A 20,812-nucleotide genomic window follows, 5' to 3' on the forward strand; every position below is an offset into this window, starting at 1 on the left:
CACTCGGGAGAAGTGTATGGTGTTTCCTGAAACATCTAAAAAACAAAGCAACAGAGCCTAGGGCACTTCCACTTATGGTCCTATAGCTTAGGGAAATTAAAATCAAAAAGACACAGCCACCCCAAAGTTTGGGACGCCTCTGTTTACAAGAACCTCGTTTACCGTACAAGTTCAGTATCACAGAAAGTGAAAAATGGATAAAGAACTTGTGGTACTTATGTACAATGCAGTATCACTCAGCAATGAAATCTATGTCATCAGGCCCGTAGCAGCATAATGAGTGGATTCAGGTACGATGATTGTAACTGAAATAAGTCACACAGAAAAAGAAACATCATAAGATATCAGTAATACACAGAATGTAAACTTGGCTACACAGGAACTGAATTCCAAAACAGAACAGGGTCTCAAATTTAGAAAACCAACTTATGCTTGCTTAAGGGGAAAGGTGAGTTGGGGTGCTGCATAAAACCAGAGATTGAAATGAGCACAGATAAAGTTCCTTAAGCCAAATATGGAATAGACAAGAGCTACTCCTTGCTCAACGAAATGGACTCAACACCCCATATTAAACGCCTAAGAATGTACCTGACTAGTAAGTATCTTAAAACCTATGGATTGCTATGTCTCCAAAAGAGAATCAAGCGTGTGTACAGGGGCATAAACGCAGCAGTGATAGGATTGGAGAGGTTCGGTGAGCAAATGAAGACCCTTTGAAGTCATATTGCATGGTACCCATTCCACGGATCTCAACTACCCAGGTTTAAGGTATTCTTCCTTCAGCTAAAACATGCATGTGGAACCCAGAGTATGATCAACCGTGTGAACGGGAGACGTGTTCAAATATGTCTCAGTTTTCCTCCCCTGGTACTCGGGTGCAACATTCCAGACGCTTTACTAACACTCTCCCCACTTGGAGAGTCAGTGCCTTTAACCTCCTGTTTGGCCCAGTTTGCAATTTCTGCGGAAGATGAACAGGAATAGGGAGAACCAATGAGAGACTAGCTGGAGGTGTCTGGACGGGCAAATTTAACTCTCATTTCCAACCAGGAAGAGGAAATAACCAAAGGCTCAGCGTGCCGTGCCGGAATCAGATTAGGGCCTGAATCCATCCGGCGGTGTTGCGGCCAGCTCACAAGAAAGCAAGTTGAAGAAAGGAGCTCAGGGGCACTGTAATTCACAAACCTGCAGAGTTATAAATGACAGCTATCGTCCAAAAATATACTGAAGTAAGGCTGCCAAGAGGACTTGAAAGCGGGGCAGAATTGCAGGAAACCGATTTCAGGAGGTAGACTGGAATTGCATTGAAAGCATAGGAAAAGAGGCAGAACGTCCACAATGATGCACTTGGCCAAAAAGGGCGTATGCGTTTTTTCCTGAATATATTCAGGAAAAAACGCATACGCCCTTTTTGGCCAACCAAGCAAGCTTGCAAAGGAAATCTGCACTACAATGAAGTCTCACTTCCCCCTGGTCAAAAGGGCCATCTGAAAAAAGTGTAAAATCCAGAAAGGCAGGACAGGCCATGGAGAACTGGGAGCCTTGTTATGCTGATGGGCGGGATGTAAATTGCCAACAGACACTCGGGAGAAGTGTATGGTGTTTCCTGAAACATCTAAAAAACAAAGCAACAGAGCCTAGGGCACTTCCACTTATGGTCCTATAGCTTAGGGAAATTAAAATCAAAAAGACACAGCCACCCCAAAGTTTGGGACGCCTCTGTTTACAAGAACCTCGTTTACCGTACAAGTTCAGTATCACAGAAAGTGAAAAATGGATAAAGAACTTGTGGTACTTATGTACAATGCAGTATCACTCAGCAATGAAATCTATGTCATCAGGCCCGTAGCAGCATAATGAGTGGATTCAGGTACGATGATTCTAACTGAAATAAGTCACACAGAAAAAGAAACATCATAAGATATCAGTAATACACAGAATGTAAACTTGGCTACACAGGAAATGAATTCCAAAACAGAAGAGGGTCTCAAATTTAGAAAACCAACTTATGCTTGCTTAAGGGGAAAGGTGAGTTGGGGTGCTGCATAAAACCAGAGATTGAAATGAGCACAGATAAAGTTCCTTAAGCCAAATATGGAATAGAAAAGAGCTACTCCTTGCTCAACGAAATGGACTCAACACCCCATATTAAACGCCTAAGAATGTACCTGACTAGTAAGTATCTTAAAACCTATGGATTGCTATGTCTCCAAAAGAGAATCAAGCGTGTGTACAGGGGCATAAACGCAGCAGTGATACGATTGGAGCGGTTCGCTGAGCAAATGAAGACCCTTTGAAGTCATATTGCATGGTACCCATTCCACGGGTCTCAACTCTCCAGGTTTAAGGTATTCTTCCTTCAGCAAAAACATGCATGTGGAACCCAGAGTATGATCAACCGTGTGAACGGGAGACGTGTTCAAATATGTCTCAGTTTTCCTCCCCTGGTACTCGGGTGCAACATTCCAGACGCTTTACTAACACTCTCCCCACTTGGAGAGTCAGCGCCTTTAACCTCCTGTTTGGCCCAGTTAGCAATTTCTGCGGAAGATGAACAGGAATTGCGAGAACCAATGAGAGACTAGCTGGAGGTGTCTGGACGGGCAAATTTAACTCTCATTTCCCACCAGGAAGAGGAAATAACCAAGGGTTCAGCGAGCCGTGCTGGAACAAGATTAGAGCCTGAAGCCATCCTGCGGTGTTGCGGCCAGCTCACAAGAAAGCGAGTTGAAGAAAGGAGCTCAGGGGCACTGTAATTCACAAACCTGCAGAGTTATAAATGACAGCTATCGTCCAAAAATATACTGAAGTAAGGCTGCCAAGAGGACTTGAATGCGGGGCAGAATTGCAGGAAACCGATTTCAGGAGGTAGACTGGAATTGCATTGAAAGCATAGGAAAAGAGGCAGAACGTCCACAATGATGCACTTGGCCAAAAAGGGCGTATGCGTTTTTTCCTGAATATATTCAGGAAAAAACGCATACGCCCTTTTTGGCCAACCAAGCAAGCTTGCAAAGGAAATCTGCACTACAATGAAGTCTCACTTCCCCCCGGTCAAAAGGGCCATCTGAAAAAAGTGTAAAATCCAGAAAGGCAGGACAGGCCATGGAGAACTGGGAGCCTTGTTATGCTGATGGGCGGGATGTAAATTGCCAACAGACACTCGGGAGAAGTGTATGGTGTTTCCTGAAACATCTAAAAAACAAAGCAACAGAGCCTAGGGCACTTCCACTTATGGTCCTATAGCTTAGGGAAATTAAAATCAAAAAGACACAGCCACCCCAAAGTTTGGGACGCCTCTGTTTACAAGAACCTCGTTTACCGTACAAGTTCAGTATCAAAGAAAGTGAAAAATGGATAAAGAACTTGTGGTACTTATGTACAATGCAGTATCACTCAGCAATGAAATCTATGTCATCAGGCCCGTAGCAGCATAATGAGTGGATTCAGGTACGATGATTGTAACTGAAATAAGTCACACAGAAAAAGAAACATCATAAGATATCAGTAATACACAGAATGTAAACTTGGCTACACAGGAACTGAATTCCAAAACAGAACAGGGTCTCAAATTTAGAAAACCAACTTATGCTTGCTTAAGGGGAAAGGTGAGTTGGAGTGCTGCATAAAACCAGAGATTGAAATGAGCACAGATAAAGTTCCTTAAGCCAAATATGGAATAGACAAGAGCTACTCCTTGCTCAACGAAATGGACTCAACACCCCATATTAAACGCCTAAGAATGTACCTGACTAGTAAGTATCTTAAAACCTATGGATTGCTATGTCTCCAAAAGAGAATCAAGCGTGTGTACAGGGGCATAAACGCAGCAGTGATAGGATTGGAGAGGTTCGGTGAGCAAATGAAGACCCTTTGAAGTCATATTGCATGGTACCCATTCCACGGATCTCAACTACCCAGGTTTAAGGTATTCTTCCTTCAGCTAAAACATGCATGTGGAACCCAGAGTATGATCAACCGTGTGAACGGGAGACGTGTTCAAATATGTCTCAGTTTTCCTCCCCTGGTACTCGGGTGCAACATTCCAGACGCTTTACTAACACTCTCCCCACTTGGAGAGTCAGTGCCTTTAACCTCCTGTTTGGCCCAGTTTGCAATTTCTGCGGAAGATGAACAGGAATAGGGAGAACCAATGAGAGACTAGCTGGAGGTGTCTGGACGGGCAAATTTAACTCTCATTTCCAACCAGGAAGAGGAAATAACCAAAGGCTCAGCGTGCCGTGCCGGAATCAGATTAGGGCCTGAAGCCATCCTGCGGTGTTGCGGCCAGCTCACAAGAAAGCGAGTTGAAGAAAGGAGCTCAGGGGCACTGTAATTCACAAACCTGCAGAGTTATAAATGACAGCTATCGTCCAAAAATATACTGAAGTAAGGCTGCCAAGAGGACTTGAAAGCGGGGCAGAATTGCAGGAAACCGATTTCAGGAGGTAGACTGGAATTGCATTGAAAGCATAGGAAAAGAGGCAGAACGTCCACAATGATGCACTTGGCCAAAAAGGGCGTATGCGTTTTTTCCTGAATATATTCAGGAAAAAACGCATACGCCCTTTTTGGCCAACCAAGCAAGCTTGCAAAGGAAATCTGCACTACAATGAAGTCTCACTTCCCCCTGGTCAAAAGGGCCATCTGAAAAAAGTGTAAAATCCAGAAAGGCAGGACAGGCCATGGAGAACTGGGAGCCTTGTTATGCTGATGGGCGGGATGTAAATTGCCAACAGACACTCGGGAGAAGTGTATGGTGTTTCCTGATACATCTAAAAAACACAGCAACAGAGCCTAGGGCACTTCCACTTATGGTCCTATAGCTTAGGGAAATTAAAATCAAAAAGACACAGCCACCCCAAAGTTTGGGACGCCTTTGTTTACAAGAACCTCGTTTACCGTACAAGTTCAGTATCACAGAAAGTGAAAAATGGATAAAGAACTTGTGGTACTTACGTACAATGCAGTATCACTCAGCAATGAAATCTATGTCATCAGGCCCATAGCAGCATAATGAGTGGATTCAGGTACGATGATTCTAACTGAAATAAGTCACACAGAAAAAGAAACATCATAAGATATCACTAATACATGGAATGTAAACTTGGCTACACAGGAACTGAATTCCAAAACAGAACAGGGTCTCAAATTTAGAAAACCAACTTATGCTTGCTTAAGGGGAAAGGTGAGTTGGGGTGCTGCATAAAACCAGAGATTGAAATGAGAACAGATAAAGTTCCTTAAGCCAAATATGGAATAGACAAGAGCTACTCCTTGCTCAACGAAATGGACTCAACACCCCATATTAAACACCTAAGAATGTACCTGACTAGTAAGTATCTTAAAACCTATGGATTGCTATATCTCCGAAAGAGAATCAAGCATGTGTACAGGGGCATAAACGCAGCAGTGATAGGATTGGAGAGGTTCGGTGAGCAAATGAAGACCCTTTGAAGTCATTTTGCATGGTACCCATTCCACGGGTTTCAACTACCCAGGTTTAAGGTATTCTTCCTTCAGCTAAAACATGCATGTGGAACCCAGAGTATGATCAACCGTGTGAACGGGAGACGTGTTCAAATATGTCTCAGTTTTCCTCCCCTGGTACTCGGGTGCAACATTCCAGACGCTTTACTAACACTCTCCCCACTTGGAGAGTCAGCGCCTTTAACCTCCTGTTTGGCCCAGTTTGCAATTTCTGCGGAAGATGAACAGGAATAGGGAGAACCAATGAGAGACTAGCTGGAGGTGTCTGGACGGGCAAATTTAACTCTCATTTCCCACCAGGAAGAGGAATTAACCAAAGGCTCAGCATGCCGTGCCGGAACCACATTAGGGCCTGAAGCCATCCTGCGGTGTTGCGGCCAGCTCACAAGAAAGCGAGTTGAAGAAAGGAGCTCAGGGGCACTGTAATTCACAAACCTGCAGAGTTATAAATGACAGCTATCGTCAAAAGAAATATACTGAAGTAAGGCTGCCAAGAGGACTTGAAAGCGGGGCAGAATTGCAGGAAACCGATTTCAGGAGGTAGACTGGAATTGCATTGAAAGCATAGGAAAAGAGGCAGAACGTCCACAATGATGCACTTGGCCAAAAAGGGCGTATGCGTTTTTTCCTGAATATATTCAGGAAAAAACGCATACGCCCTTTTTGGCCAACCAAGCAAGCTTGCAAAGGAAATCTGCACTACAATGAAGTCTCACTTCTCCCCAGTCAAAAGGGCCATGTGAAAAAAGTGTAAAATCCAGAAAGGCAGGACAGGCCATGGAGAACTGGGAGCCTTGTTATGCTGATGGGCGGGATGTAAATTGCCAACAGACACTCGGGAGAAGTGTATGGTGTTTTCTGAAACATCTAAAATACAAAGCAACAGAGCCTAGGGCACTTCCACTTATGGTCCTATAGCTTAGGGAAATTAAAATCAAAAAGAAACAGCCACCCCAAAGTATGGAATGGCTCTGTTTACAACAACCTAGTTTACAGTACAAGTTCAACATTGCAGAAAGTGAAAAATGGATAAAGAAGTTGTGGTATTTACTTACAAAGCAATATCACTCAGCAATGAAATCTATGTCATAAGGCCCTTAGCAGCACAATGAGTGGATTCAGGTATGATGATTCTAACTGAAATAAGTCACACAGAAAAAGAAACATCATAAGATATCAGTAATACACGGAATGTAAACTTGGCTACACAGGAACTGAATTACAGAACAGAACAGGGTCTCAAATTTAGAAAACCAACTTATGCTTGCTTAAGGGGAAAGGTGAGTTGGGGTGCTGCATAAAACCAGAGATTGAAATGAGCACAGATAAAGTTCCTTAAGCCAAATATGGAATAGACAAGAGCTACTCCTTGCTCAACGAAATGGACTCAACACCGCATATTAAACGCCTAAGAATGTACCTGACTAGTAAGTATCTTAAAACCTATGGATTGCTATATCTCCGAAAGAGAATCAAGCATGTGTACAGGGGCATAAACGCAGCAGTGATAGGATTGGAGAGGTTCGGTGAGCAAATGAAGACCCTTTGAAGTCATATTGCATGGTACCCATTCCACGGGTCTCAACTCTCCAGGTTTAAGGTATTCTTCCTTCAGCTAAAACATGCATGTGGAACCCAGAGTATGATCAACCGTGTGAACGGGAGACGTGTTCAAATATGTCTCAGTTTTCCTCCCCTGGTACTCGGGTGCAACATTCCAGACGCTTTACTAACACTCTCCCCACTTGGAGAGTCAGCGCCTTTAACCTCCTGTTTGGCCCAGTTTGCAATTTCTGCGGAAGATGAACAGGAATAGGGAGGACCAATGAGAGACTAGCTGGAGGTGTCTGGGCGGGCAAATTTAACTCTCATTTCCCACCAGGAAGAGGAAATAACCAAAGGCTCAGCGTGCCGTGCCGGAATCAGATTAGGGCCTGAAGCCATCCTGCGGTGTTGCGGCCAGCTCACAAGAAAGCGAGTTGAAGAAAGGAGCTCAGGGGCACTGTAATTCACAAACCTGCAGAGTTATAAATGACAGCTATCGTCCAAAAATATACTGAAGTAAGGCTGCCAAGAGGACTTGAAAGCGGGGCAGAATTGCAGGAAACCGATTTCAGGAGGTAGACTGGAATTGCATTGAAAGCATAGGAAAAGAGGCAGAACGTCCACAATGATGCACTTGGCCAAAAAGGGCGTATGCGTTTTTTCCTGAATATATTCAGGAAAAAATGCATACGCCCTTTTTGGCCAACCAAGCAAGCTTGCAAAGGAAATCTGCACTACAATGAAGTCTCACTTCCCCCTGGTCAAAAGGGCCATCTGAAAAAAGTGTAAAATCCAGAAAGGCAGGACAGGCCATGGAGAACTGGGAGCCTTGTTATGCTGATGGGCGGGATGTAAATTGCCAACAGACACTCGGGAGAAGTGTATGGTGTTTCCTGAAACATCTAAAAAACACAGCAACAGAGCCTAGGGCACTTCCACTTATGGTCCTATAGCTTAGGGAAATTAAAATCAAAAAGACACAGCCACCCCAAAGTTTGGGACGCCTTTGTTTACAAGAACCTCGTTTACCGTACAAGTTCAGTATCACAGAAAGTGAAAAATGGATAAAGAACTTGTGGTACTTACGTACAATGCAGTATCACTCAGCAATGAAATCTATGTCATCAGGCCCATAGCAGCATAATGAGTGGATTCAGGTACGATGATTCTAACTGAAATAAGTCACACAGAAAAAGAAACATCATAAGATATCACTAATACATGGAATGTAAACTTGGCTACACAGGAACTGAATTCCAAAACAGAAGAGGGTCTCAAATTTAGAAAACCAACTTATGCTTGCTTAAGGGGAAAGGTGAGTTGGGGTGCTGCATAAAACCAGAGATTGAAATGAGCACAGATAAAGTTCCTTAAGCCAAATATGGAATAGACAAGAGCTACTCCTTGCTCAACGAAATGGACTCAACACCCCATATTAAACGCCTAAGAATGTACCTGACTAGTAAGTATCTTAAAACCTATGGATTGCTATGTCTCCAAAAGAGAATCAAGCGTGTGTACAGGGGCATAAACGCAGCAGTGATAGGATTGGAGAGGTTCGGTGAGCAAATGAAGATCCTTTGAAGTCATATTGCATGGTACCCATTCCACGGATCTCAACTACCCAGGTTTAAGGTATTCTTCCTTCAGCTAAAACATGCATGTGGAACCCAGAGTATGATCAACCGTGTGAACGGGAGACGTGTTCAAATATGTCTCAGTTTTCCTCCCCTGGTACTCGGGTGCAACATTCCAGACGCTTTACTAACACTCTCCCCACTTGGAGAGTCAGCGCCTTTAACCTCCTGTTTGGCCCAGTTTGCAATTTCTGCGGAAGATGAACAGGAATAGGGAGAACCAATGAGAGACTAGCTGGAGGTGTCTGGACGGGCAAATTTAACTCTCATTTCCCACCAGGAAGAGGAATTAACCAAAGGCTCAGCGTGCCGTGCCGGAACCAGATTAGGGCCTGAAGCCATCCTGTGGTGTTGCGGCCAGCTCACAAGAAAGCGAGTTGAAGAAAGGAGCTCAGGGGCACTGTAATTCACAAACCTGCAGAGTTATAAATGACAGCTATCGTCCAAAAATATACTGAAGTAAGGCTGCCAAGAGGACTTGAAAGCGGGGCAGAATTGCAGGAAACCGATTTCAGGAGGTAGACTGGAATTGCATTGAAAGCATAGGAAAAGAGACAGAACGTCCACAATGATGCACTTGGCCAAAAAGGGCGTATGCGTTTTTTCCTGAATATATTCAGGAAAAAACGCATACGCCCTTTTTGGCCAACCAAGCAAGCTTGCAAAGGAAATCTGCACTACAATGAAGTCTCACTTCCCCTCAGTCAAAAGGGCCATCTGAAAAAAGTGTAAAATCCAGAAAGGCAGGACAGGCCATGGAGAACTGGGAGCCTTGTTATGCTGATGGGCGGGATGTAAATTGCCAACAGACACTAAGGAGAAGTGTATGGTGTTTCCTGAAACATCTAAAAAACAAAGCAACAGAGCCTAGGGCACTTCCACTTATGGTCCTATAGCTTAGGGAAATTAAAATCAAAAAGACACAGCCACCCCAAAGTTTGGGACGCCTCTGTTTACAAGAACCTCGTTTACCGTACAAGTTCAGTATCACAGAAAGTGAAAAATGGATAAAGAAATTTTGGTACTTATGTACAATGCAGTATCACTCAGCAATGAAATCTATGTCATCAGGCCCGTAGCAGCATAATGAGTGGATTCAGGTACGATGATTCTAACTGAAATAAGTCACACAGAAAAAGAAACATCATAAGATATCAGTAATACACAGAATGTAAACTTGGCTAAACAGGAACTGAATTCCAAAACAGAAGAGGGTCTCAAATTTAGAAAACCAACTTATGCTTGCTTAAGGGGAAAGGTGAGTTGGGGTGCTGCATAAAACCAGAGATTGAAATGAGCACAGATAAAGTTCCTTAAGCCAAATATGGAATAGACAAGAGCTACTCCTTGCTCAACGAAATGGACTCAACACCGCATATTAAACGCGTAAGAATGTACCTGACTAGTAAGTATCTTAAAACCTATGGATTGCTATGTCTCCGAAAGAGAATCAAGCATGTGTACAGGGGCATAAACGCAGCAGTGATACGATTGGAGCGGTTCGCTGAGCAAATGAAGACCCTTTGAAGTCATATTGCATGGTACCCATTCCACGGGTCTCAACTCTCCAGGTTTAAGGTATTCTTCCTTCAGCAAAAACATGCATGTGGAACCCAGAGTATGATCAACCGTGTGAACGGGAGACGTGTTCAAATATGTCTCAGTTTTCGTACCCTGGTACTCGGGTGCAACATTCCAGACGCTTTACTAACACTCTCCCCACTTGGAGAGTCAGTCCCTTTAACCTCCTGTTTGGCCCAGTTTGCAATTTCTGCAGAAGATGAACAGGAATAGCGAGAATCAATGAGAGACTAGCTGGAGGTGTCTGGACGGCCAAATTTAACTCTCATTTCCCACCAGGAAGAGGAATTAACCAAAGGCTCAGCGTGCCGTGCCGGAACAAGATTAGGGCCTGAAGCCATCCTGTGGTGTTGCGGCCAGGTCACAAGAAAGCGAGTTGAAGAAAGTAGCTCAGGGGCACTGTAACGCACAAACCTGCAGAGTTATAAATGACAGCTATCGTCCAAAAATATACTGAAGTAAGGCTGCCAAGAGGACTTGAAAGCGGGACAGAATTGCAGGAAACCGATTTCAGGAGGTAGACTGGAATTGCATTGAAAGCATAGGAAAAGAGGCAGAACGTCCACAATGATGCACTTGGCCAAAAAGGGCGTATGCATTTTTTCTTGAATATATTCAGGAAAAAACGCATACGCACTTTTTGGCCAACCAAGAAAACTTGCAAAGGAAATCTGCACTACAATGAAGTCTCACTTCCCCCCGGTCAAAAGGGCCATCTGAAAAAAGTGTAAAATCCAGAAAGGCAGGACAGGCCATGGAGAACTGGGAGCCTTGTTATGCTGATGGGCGGGATGTAAATTGCCAACAGACACTCGGGAGAAGTGTATGGTGTTTCCTGAAATATCTAAAAAACAAAGCAACAGAACCTAGGGCACTTCCACTTATGGTCCTATAGCTTAGGGAAATTAAAATCAAAAAGACACAGCCACCCCAAAGTTTGGGACGCCTCTGTTTACAAGAACCTCGTTTCCCATACAAGTTCAGTATCACAGAAAGTGAAAAATGGATAAAGAACTTGTGGTACTTATGTACAATGCAGTATCACTCAGCAATGAAATCTATGTCATCAGGCCCATAGCAGCATAATGAGTGGATTCAGGTACGATGATTCTAACTGAAATAAGTCACACAGAAAAAGAAACATCATAAGATATCAGTGATACACGGAATGTAAACTTGGCTACACAGGAACTGAATTCCAAAACAGAACAGGGTCTCAAATTTAGAAAACCAACTTATGCTTGCTTAAGGGGAAAGGTGAGTTGGGGTGCTGCATAAAACCAGAGATTGAAATGAGCACAGATAAAGTTCCTTAAGCCAAATATGGAATAGAAAAGAGCTACTCCTTGCTCAACGAAATGGACTCAACACCCCATATTAAACGCCTAAGAATGTACCTGACTAGTAAGTATCTTAAAACCTATGGATTGCTATGTCTCCAAAAGAGAATCAAGCGTGTGTACAGGGGCATAAACGCAGCAGTGATAGGATTGGAGAGGTTCGGTGAGCAAATGAAGACCCTTTGAAGTCATATTGCATGGTACCCATTCCACGGGTCTCAACTCTCCAGGTTTAAGGTATTCTTCCTTCAGCTAAAACATGCATGTGGAACCCAGAGTATGATCAACCGTGTGAACGGGAAACGTGTTCAAATATGTCTCAGTTTTCCTCCCGTGGTACTCGGGTGCAACATTCCAGACGCTTTACTAACACTCTCCCGACTTGGAGAGTCAGTCCCTTTAACCTCCTGTTTGGCCCAGTTTGCAATTTCTGCGGAAGATGAAAAGGAATAGCGAGAACCAATGAGAGACTAGCTGGAGGTGTCTGGACGGGCAAATTTAACTCTCATTTCCCACCAGGAAGAGGAAATAACCAAAGGCTCAGCGTGCCGTGGCGGAACCAGATTAGGGCCTGAAGCCATCCTGCGGTGTTGCGGGCAGCTCACAAGAAAGCGAGTTGAAGAAAGGAGCTCAGGGGCACTGTAATTCACAAAACTGCAGAGTTATAAATGACAGCTATCGTCAAAAGAAATATACTGAAGTAAGGCTGCCAAGAGGACTTGAAAGCGGGGCAGAATTGCAGGAAACCGATTTCAGGAGGTAGACTGGAATTGCATTGAAAGCATAGGAAAAGAGGCAGAACGTCCACAATGATGCACTTGGCCAAAAAGGGCGTATGCGTTTTTTCCTGAATATATTCAGGAAAAAACGCATACGCCCTTTTTGGGCAACCAAGCAAACTTGCAAAGGAAATCTGCACTACAATGAACTCTCACTTCCCCCTGGTCAAAAGGGCCATCTGAAAAAAGTGTAAAATCCAGAAAGACAGGACAGGCCATGGAGAACTGGGAGCCTTGTTATGCTGATGGGCGGGATGTAAATTGCCAACAGACACTCGGGAGAAGTGTATGGTGTTTCCTGAAACATCTAAAAAACAAAGCAACAGAGCCTATGGCACTTCCACTTATGGTCCTATAGCTTAGGGAAATTAAAATCAAAAAGACACAGCCACCCCAAAGTTTGGGACGCCTCTGTTTACAAGAACCACGTTTACCGTACAAGTTCAGTATCACAGAAAGTGAAAAATGGATAAAGAACTTGTGGTACTTACGTACAATGCAGTATCACTCAGCAATGAAATCTATGTCATCAGGCCCGTAGCAGCATAATGAGTGGATTCAGGTACGATGATTCTAACTGAAATAAGTCACACAGAAAAAGAAACATCATAAGATATCACTAATACACGGAATGTAAACTTGGCTACACAGGAACTGAATTCCAAAACAGAACAGGGTCTCAAATTTAGAAAACCAACTTATGCTTGCTTAAGAGGAAAGGTGAGTTGGGGTGCTGCATAAAACCAGAGATTGAAATGAGCACAGATAAATTTCCTTAAGCCAAATATGGAATAGACAAGAGCTACTCCTTGCTCAACGAAATGGACTCAACACCCCATATTAAACGCCTAAGAATGTACCTGACTAGTAAGTATCTTAAAACCTATGGATTGCTATGTCTCCAAAAGAGAATCAATCATATGTACAGGGGCATAAACGCAGCAGTGTTAGGATTGGAGAGGTTCGGTGAGCAAATGAAGACCCTTTGAAGTCATATTGCATGGTACCCATTCCACGGGTCTCAACTCTGCAGATTTAAGGTATTCTTCCTTCAGCTAAATCATGCATGTAGAACCCAGAGTATGATCAACTGTGTGAACGGGAGACATGTTCAAATATGTCTCAGTTTTCCTCCCCTGGTACTCGGGTGCAACATTCCAGACGCTTTACTAACACTCTCCCCACTTGGAGAGTCAGCGCCTTTAACCTCCTGTTTGGCCCAGTTTGCAATTTCTGCGCAAGATGAACAGGAATAGCGAGAACCAATGAGAGACTAGCTGGAGGTGTCTGGACGGGCAAATTTAACTCTCATTTCCCACCAGGAAGAGGAATTAACCAAAGGCTCAGCGTGCCGTGCCGGAACCAGATTAGGGCCTGAAGCCATCCTGCGGTGTTGCGGCCAGCTCACAAGAAAGCGAGTTGAAGAAAGGAGCTCAGGGGCACTGTAATTCACAAACCTGCAGAGTTATAAATGACAGCGATCGTCCAAAAATATACTGAAGTAAGGCTGCCAAGAGGACTTGAAACTGGGGCAGAATTGCAGGAAACCGATTTCAGGAGGTAGACTGGAATTGCATTGAAAGCATTGGAGAAGAGACAGAACGTCTACAATGATGCACTTGGCCAAAAAGGGCGTATGCGTTTTTTCCTGAATATATTCAGGAAAAAACGCATACGCCCTTTTTGGCCAACCAAGCAAGCTTGCAAAGGAAATCTGCACTACAATGAAGTCTCACTTCCCCCCGGTCAAAAGGGCCATCTGAAAAAAGTGTAAAATCCAGAAAGGCAGGACAGGCCATGGAGAACTGGGAGCCTTGTTATGCTGGTGGACGGGATGTAAATTGCCAACAGACACTCGGGAGAAGTGTATGGTGTTTCCTGAAACATCTAAAAAACAAAGCAACAGAGCCTAGGGCACTTCCACTTATGGTCCTATAGCTTAGGGAAATTAAAATCAAAAAGACACAGCCACCCCAAAGTTTGGGATGACTCTGTTTACAAGAACCTCGTTTACAGTACAATTTCAACATCGCAGAAAGTGAAAAATGGATAAAGAAGTTGTGGTATTTACTTACAAAGCAATATCACTCAGCAATGAAATCTATGTCATCAGGCCCTTAGCAGCACAATGAGTGGATTCAGGTATGATGATTCTAACTGAAATAAGTCACACAGAAAAAGAAACATTATAAGATATCAGTAATACACAGAATGTAAACTTGGCTACACAGGAACTGAATTCCAAAACAGAAGAGGGTCTCAAATTTAGAAAACCAACTTATGCTTGCTTAAGGGGAAAGGTGAGTTGGGGTGCTGCATAAAACCAGAGATTGAAATGAGCACAGATAAAGTTCCTTAAGCCAAATATGGAATAGACAAGAGCTACTCCTTGCTCAACGAAATGGACTCAACACCCCATATTAAACGCCTAAGAATGTACCTGACTAGTAAGTATCTTAAAACCTATGGATTGCTATGTCTCCGAAAGAGAATCAAGCATATGTACAGGGGCATAAACGCAGCAGTGATAGGATTGGAGAGGTTCGGTGAGCAAATGAAGACCCTTTGAAGTCATATTGCATGGTACGCATTCCACGGGTTTCAACTACCCAGGTTTAAGGTATTCTTCCTGCAGCTAAAACATGCATGTGAAACCTAGAGTATGATCAACCATGTGATCGGGAGACGTGTTCAAATATGTCTCAGTTTTCGTACCTGGTACTCGGGTGCAACATTCCAGACGCTTTACTAACACTCTCCCGACTTGGAGAGTCAGTCCCTTTAACCTCCTGTTTGGCCCAGTTTGCAATTTCTGCGGAAGATGAACAGGAATAGCGAGAACCAATGAGAGACTAGCTGGAGGTGTCTGCACGGGCAAATTTAACTCTCATTTCCCACCAGGAAGAGGAATTAACCAAAGGCTCAGCGTGCCGTGCCGGAATCAGATTAGGGCCTGAAGCCATCCTGCGGTATTGCGGACAGCTCACAAGAAAGCGAGTTGAAGAAAGGAGCTCAGGGGCACTGTAATTCACAAACCTGCAGAGTTATAAATGACAGGTATCGTCCAAAAATATACTGAAGTAAGGCTGCCAAGAGGACTTGAAAGCGGGGCAGAATTGCAGGAAACCGATTTCAAGAGGTAGACTGGAATTGCATTGAAAGCATAGGAAAAGAGGCAGAACGTCCACAATGATGCACTTGGCCAAAAAGGGCGTATGCGTTTTTTCCTGAATATATTCAGGAAAAAACGCATACGCCCTTTTTGGCCAACCAAGCAAGCTTGCAAAGGAAATCTGCACTACAATGAAGTCTCACTTCCCCCAGGTCAAAAGGGCCATCTGAAAAAAGTGTAAAATTTAGAAAGGCAGGACAGGCCATGGAGAACTGGGAGCCTTGTTATGCTGATGGGCGGGATGTAAATTGCCAACAGACACTCGGGAGAAGTGTATGGTGTTTCCTGAAACATCTAAAAAACAAAGCAACAGAGCCTAGGGCACTTCCACTTATGGTCCTATAGCTTAGGGAAATTAAAATCAAAAAGACACAGCCACCCCAAAGTTTGGGACGCCTCTGTTTACAAGAACCTCGTTTACCGTACAAGTTCAGTATCACAGAAAGTGAAAAATGGATAAAGAACTTGTGGTACTTATGTACAATGCAGTATCACTCAGCAATGAAATCTATGTCATCAGGCCCGTAGCAGCATAATGAGTGGATTCAGGTATGATGATTCTAACTGAAATAAGTCCCACAGAAAAAGAAACATCATAAGGTATCAGTAATACATGGAATGTAAACTTGGCTACACAGGAACTGAATTACAGAACAGAACAGGGTCTCAAATTAAGAAAACCACCTTATGCTTTCTTAACGGTAAAGGTGAGTTGGGGTGCTGCATAAAACCAGAGATTGAAATGAGCACAGATAAAGTTCCTTAAGCCAAATATGGAATAGACAAGAGCTACTCCTTGCTCAACGAAATGGACTCAACACCGCATATTAAACGCCTAAGAATGTACCTGACTAGTAAGTATCTTAAAACCTATGGATTGCTATGTCTCCAAAAGAGAATCAAGCATGTGTACAGGGGCATAAACGCAGCAGTGATAGGATTGGAGAGGTTCGGTGAGCAAATGAAGACCCTTTGAAGTCATATTGCATGGTACCCATTACACGGGTCTCAACTCTCCAGGTTTAAGTTATTCTTCCTTCAGCTAAAACATGCATGTGGAACCCAGAGTATGATCAACCGTGTGAACGGGAGACGTGTTCAAGTATGTCTCAGTTTTCCTCCCCTGGTACTCGGGTGCAACATTCCAGACGCTTTACTAACACTCTCCCCACTTGGAGAGTCAGCGCCTTTAACCTCCTGTTTGGCCCAGTTTGCAATTTCTGCGGAAGATGAACAGGAATAGCGAGAACCAATGAGAGACTAGCTGGAGGTGTCTGGACGGGCAAATTTAATTCTCATTTCCCACCAGGAAGAGGAAATAACCAAAGGCTCAGCGTGCCGTGCCGGAACCAGATTAGGGCCTGAAGCCATGCTGCGTTGTTGCGGCCAGGTCACAAGAATGCGAGTTGAAGAAAGGAGCTCAGGGGCACTGTAATTCACAAACCTGCAGAGTTATAAATGACAGCTATCGTCCAAAAATATACTGAAGTAAGGCTGCCAAGAGGACTTGAAAGCGGGGCAGAATTGCAGGAAACCAATTTCAGGAGGTAGACTGGAATTGCATTGAAAGCATAGGAAAAGAGGCAGAACGTCCACAATGATGCACTTGGCCAAAAAGGGCATATGCGTTTTTTCCTGAATATATTCAGGAAAAAACGCATACGCCCTTTTTGGCCAACCAAGCAAGCTTGCAAAGGAAATCTGCACTACAATGAAGTCTCACTTCCCCCCGGTCAAAAGGGCCATCTGAAAAAAGTGTAAAATCCAGAAAGGCAGGACAGGCCATGGAGAACTGGGAGCCTTGTTATACTGATGGGCGGGATGTAAATTGCCAACAGAAACTTGGGAGAAGTGTATGGTGTTTCCTGAAACATCTAAAAAACAAAGCAACAGAGCCTAGGGCACTTCCACTTATGGTCCTATAGCTTAGGGAAATTAAAATCAAAAAGACACAGCCACCCCAAAGTTTGGGACGCCTCTGTTTACAAGAACCTCGTTTACCGTACAAGTTCAGTATCACAGAAAGTGAAAAATGGATAAAGAACTTGTGGTACTTATGTACAATGCAGTATCACTCAGCAATGAAATCTATGTCATCAGGCCCGTAGCAGCATAATGAGTGGATTCAGGTACGATGATTCTAACTGAAATAAGTCACACAGAAAAAGAAACATCATAAGATATCAGTAATACACAGAATGTAAACTTGGCTACACAGGAACTGAATTCCAAAACAGAAGAGGGTCTCAAATTTAGAAAACCAACTTATGCTTGCTTAAGGGGAAAGGTGAGTTGGGGTGCTGCATAAAACCAGAGATTGAAATGAGCACAGATAAAGTTCCTTAAGCCAAATATGGAATAGACAAGAGCTACTCCTTGCTCAACGAAATGGACCCAACACCGCATATTAAACGCCTAAGAATGTACCTGACTAGTAAGTATCTTAAAACCTATGGATTGCTATGTCTCCGAAAGAGAATCAAGCATATGTACAGGGGCATAAACGCAGCAGTGATAGGATTGGAGAGGTTCGGTGAGCAAATGAAGACCCTTTGAAGTCATATTGCATGGTACGCATTCCACGGGTTTCAACTACCCAGGTTTAAGGTATTCTTCCTGCAGCTAAAACATGCATGTGGAACCTAGAGTATGATCAACCATGTGATCGGGAGACGTGTTCAAATATGTCTCAGTTTTCGTACCTGGTACTCGCGTGCAACATTCCAGACGCTTTACTAACACTCTCCCGACTTGGAGAGTCAGTCCCTTTAACCTCCTGTTTGGCCCAGTTTGCAATTTCTGCGGAAGATGAACAGGAATAGCGAGAACCAATGAGAGACTAGCTGGAGGTGTCTGGACGGGCAAATTTAACTCTCATTTCCCACCAGGAAGAGGAATTATCCAAAGGCTCAGCGTGCAGTGCCGGAATCAGATTAGGGCCTGAAGCCATCCTGCGGTATTGCGGACAGCTCACAAGAAAGCGAGTTGAAGAAAGGAGCTCAGGGGCACTGTAATTCACAAACCTGCAGAGTTATAAATGACAGGTATCGTCCAAAAATATACTGAAGTAAGGCTGCCAAGAGGACTTGAAAGCGGGGCAGAATTGCAGGAAACCGATTTCAGGAGGTAGACTGGAATTGCATTGAAAGCATAGGAAAAGAGGCAGAACGTCCACAATGATGCACTTGGCCAAAAAGGGCGTATGCGTTTTTTCCTGAATATATTCAGGAAAAAACGCATACGCCCTTTTTGGCCAACCAAGCAAGCTTGCAAAGGAAATCTGCACTACAATGAAGTCTCACTTCCCCCCGGTCAAAAGGGCCATCTGAAAAAAGTGTAAAATCCAGAAAGGCAGGACAGGCCATGGAGAACTGGGAGCCTTGTTATGCTGATGGGCGGGATGTAAATTGCCAACAGACACTCGGGAGAAGTGTATGGTGTTTCCTGAAACATCTAAAAAACAAAGCAACAGAGCCTAGGGCACTTCCACTTATGGTCCTATAGCTTAGGGAAATTAAAATCAAAAAGACACAGCCACCCCAAAGTTTGGGACGCCTCTGTTTACAAGAACCACGTTTACCGTACAAGTTCAGTATCACAGAAAGTGAAAAATGGATAAAGAACTTGTGGTACTTACGTACAATGCAGTATCACTCAGCAATGAAATCTATGTCATCAGGCCCGTAGCAGCATAATGAGTGGATTCAGGTACGATGATTCTAACTGAAATAAGTCACACAGAAAAAGAAACATCATAAGATATCACTAATACACGGAATGTAAACTTGGCTACACAGGAACTGAATTCCAAAACAGAACAGGGTCTCAAATTTAGAAAACCAACTTATGCTTGCTTAAGAGGAAAGGTGAGTTGGGGTGCTGCATAAAACCAGAGATTGAAATGAGCACAGATAAATTTCCTTAAGCCAAATATGGAATAGACAAGAGCTACTCCTTGCTCAACGAAATGGACTCAACACCCCATATTAAACGCCTAAGAATGTACCTGACTAGTAAGTATCTTAAAACCTATGGATTGCTATGTCTCCAAAAGAGAATCAATCATATGTACAGGGGCATAAACGCAGCAGTGTTAGGATTGGAGAGGTTCGGTGAGCAAATGAAGACCCTTTGAAGTCATATTGCATGGTACCCATTCCACGGGTCTCAACTCTGCAGGTTTAAGGTATTCTTCCTTCAGCTAAATCATGCATGTAGAACCCAGAGTATGATCAACTGTGTGAACGGGAGACATGTTCAAATATGTCTCAGTTTTCCTCCCCTGGTACTCGGGTGCAACATTCCAGACGCTTTACTAACACTCTCCCCACTTGGAGAGTCAGCGCCTTTAACCTCCTGTTTGGCCCAGTTTGCAATTTCTGCGCAAGATGAACAGGAATAGCGAGAACCAATGAGAGACTAGCTGGAGGTGTCTGGACGGGCAAATTTAACTCTCATTTCCCACCAGGAAGAGGAATTAACCAAAGGCTCAGCGTGCCGTGCCGGAACCAGATTAGGGCCTGAAGCCATCCTGCGGTGTTGCGGCCAGCTCACAAGAAAGCGAGTTGAAGAAAGGAGCTCAGGGGCACTGTAATTCACAAACCTGCAGAGTTATAAATGACAGCGATCGTCCAAAAATATACTGAAGTAAGGCTGCCAAGAGGACTTGAAACTGGGGCAGAATTGCAGGAAACCGATTTCAGGAGGTAGACTGGAATTGCATTGAAAGCATTGGAGAAGAGACAGAACGTCTACAATGATGCACTTGGCCAAAAAGGGCGTATGCGTTTTTTCCTGAATATATTCAGGAAAAAACGCATACGCCCTTTTTGGCCAACCAAGCAAGCTTGCAAAGGAAATCTGCACTACAATGAAGTCTCACTTCCCCCCGGTCAAAAGGGCCATCTGAAAAAAGTGTAAAATCCAGAAAGGCAGGACAGGCCATGGAGAACTGGGAGCCTTGTTATGCTGATGGGCGGGATGTAAATTGCCAACAGCCACTGGGGAGAAGTGTATGGTGTTTCCTGAAACATCTAAAAAACAAAGCAACAGAGCCTAGGGCACTTCCACTTATGGTCCTATAGCTTAGGGAAATTAAAATCAAAAAGACACAGCCACCCCAAAGTTTGGGATGACTCTGTTTACAAGAACCTCGTTTACAGTACAATTTCAACATCGCAGAAAGTGAAAAATGGATAAAGAAGTTGTGGTATTTACTTACAAAGCAATATCACTCAGCAATGAAATCTATGTCATCAGGCCCTTAGC

The 20,812-nt window shown here is 43.8% G+C and overlaps 1 long non-coding RNA gene across 1 annotated transcript in view; it reads right to left on the reverse strand.

The window, feature by feature from the left end:
- Positions 1–235: 235 nt before the first annotated feature.
- Positions 236–20,812, reverse strand: part of LOC137218346 (uncharacterized) — a 42,726-nt gene continuing 22,149 nt past the window's right edge. Inside the window, exons 2-3 of the long non-coding RNA XR_010940664.1 lie at positions 3,384–3,465; positions 236–305 (exon numbers count right to left, since the gene is read on the reverse strand). This is a non-coding gene — a long non-coding RNA (uncharacterized lncRNA). The remainder of the gene's footprint in view (positions 306–3,383; positions 3,466–20,812) is intronic.

This window comes from Pseudorca crassidens, unplaced genomic scaffold, assembly GCF_039906515.1.
Source record: "Pseudorca crassidens isolate mPseCra1 unplaced genomic scaffold, mPseCra1.hap1 Scaffold_74, whole genome shotgun sequence".
Taxonomy (NCBI): Eukaryota; Metazoa; Chordata; class Mammalia; order Artiodactyla; family Delphinidae; genus Pseudorca; species Pseudorca crassidens.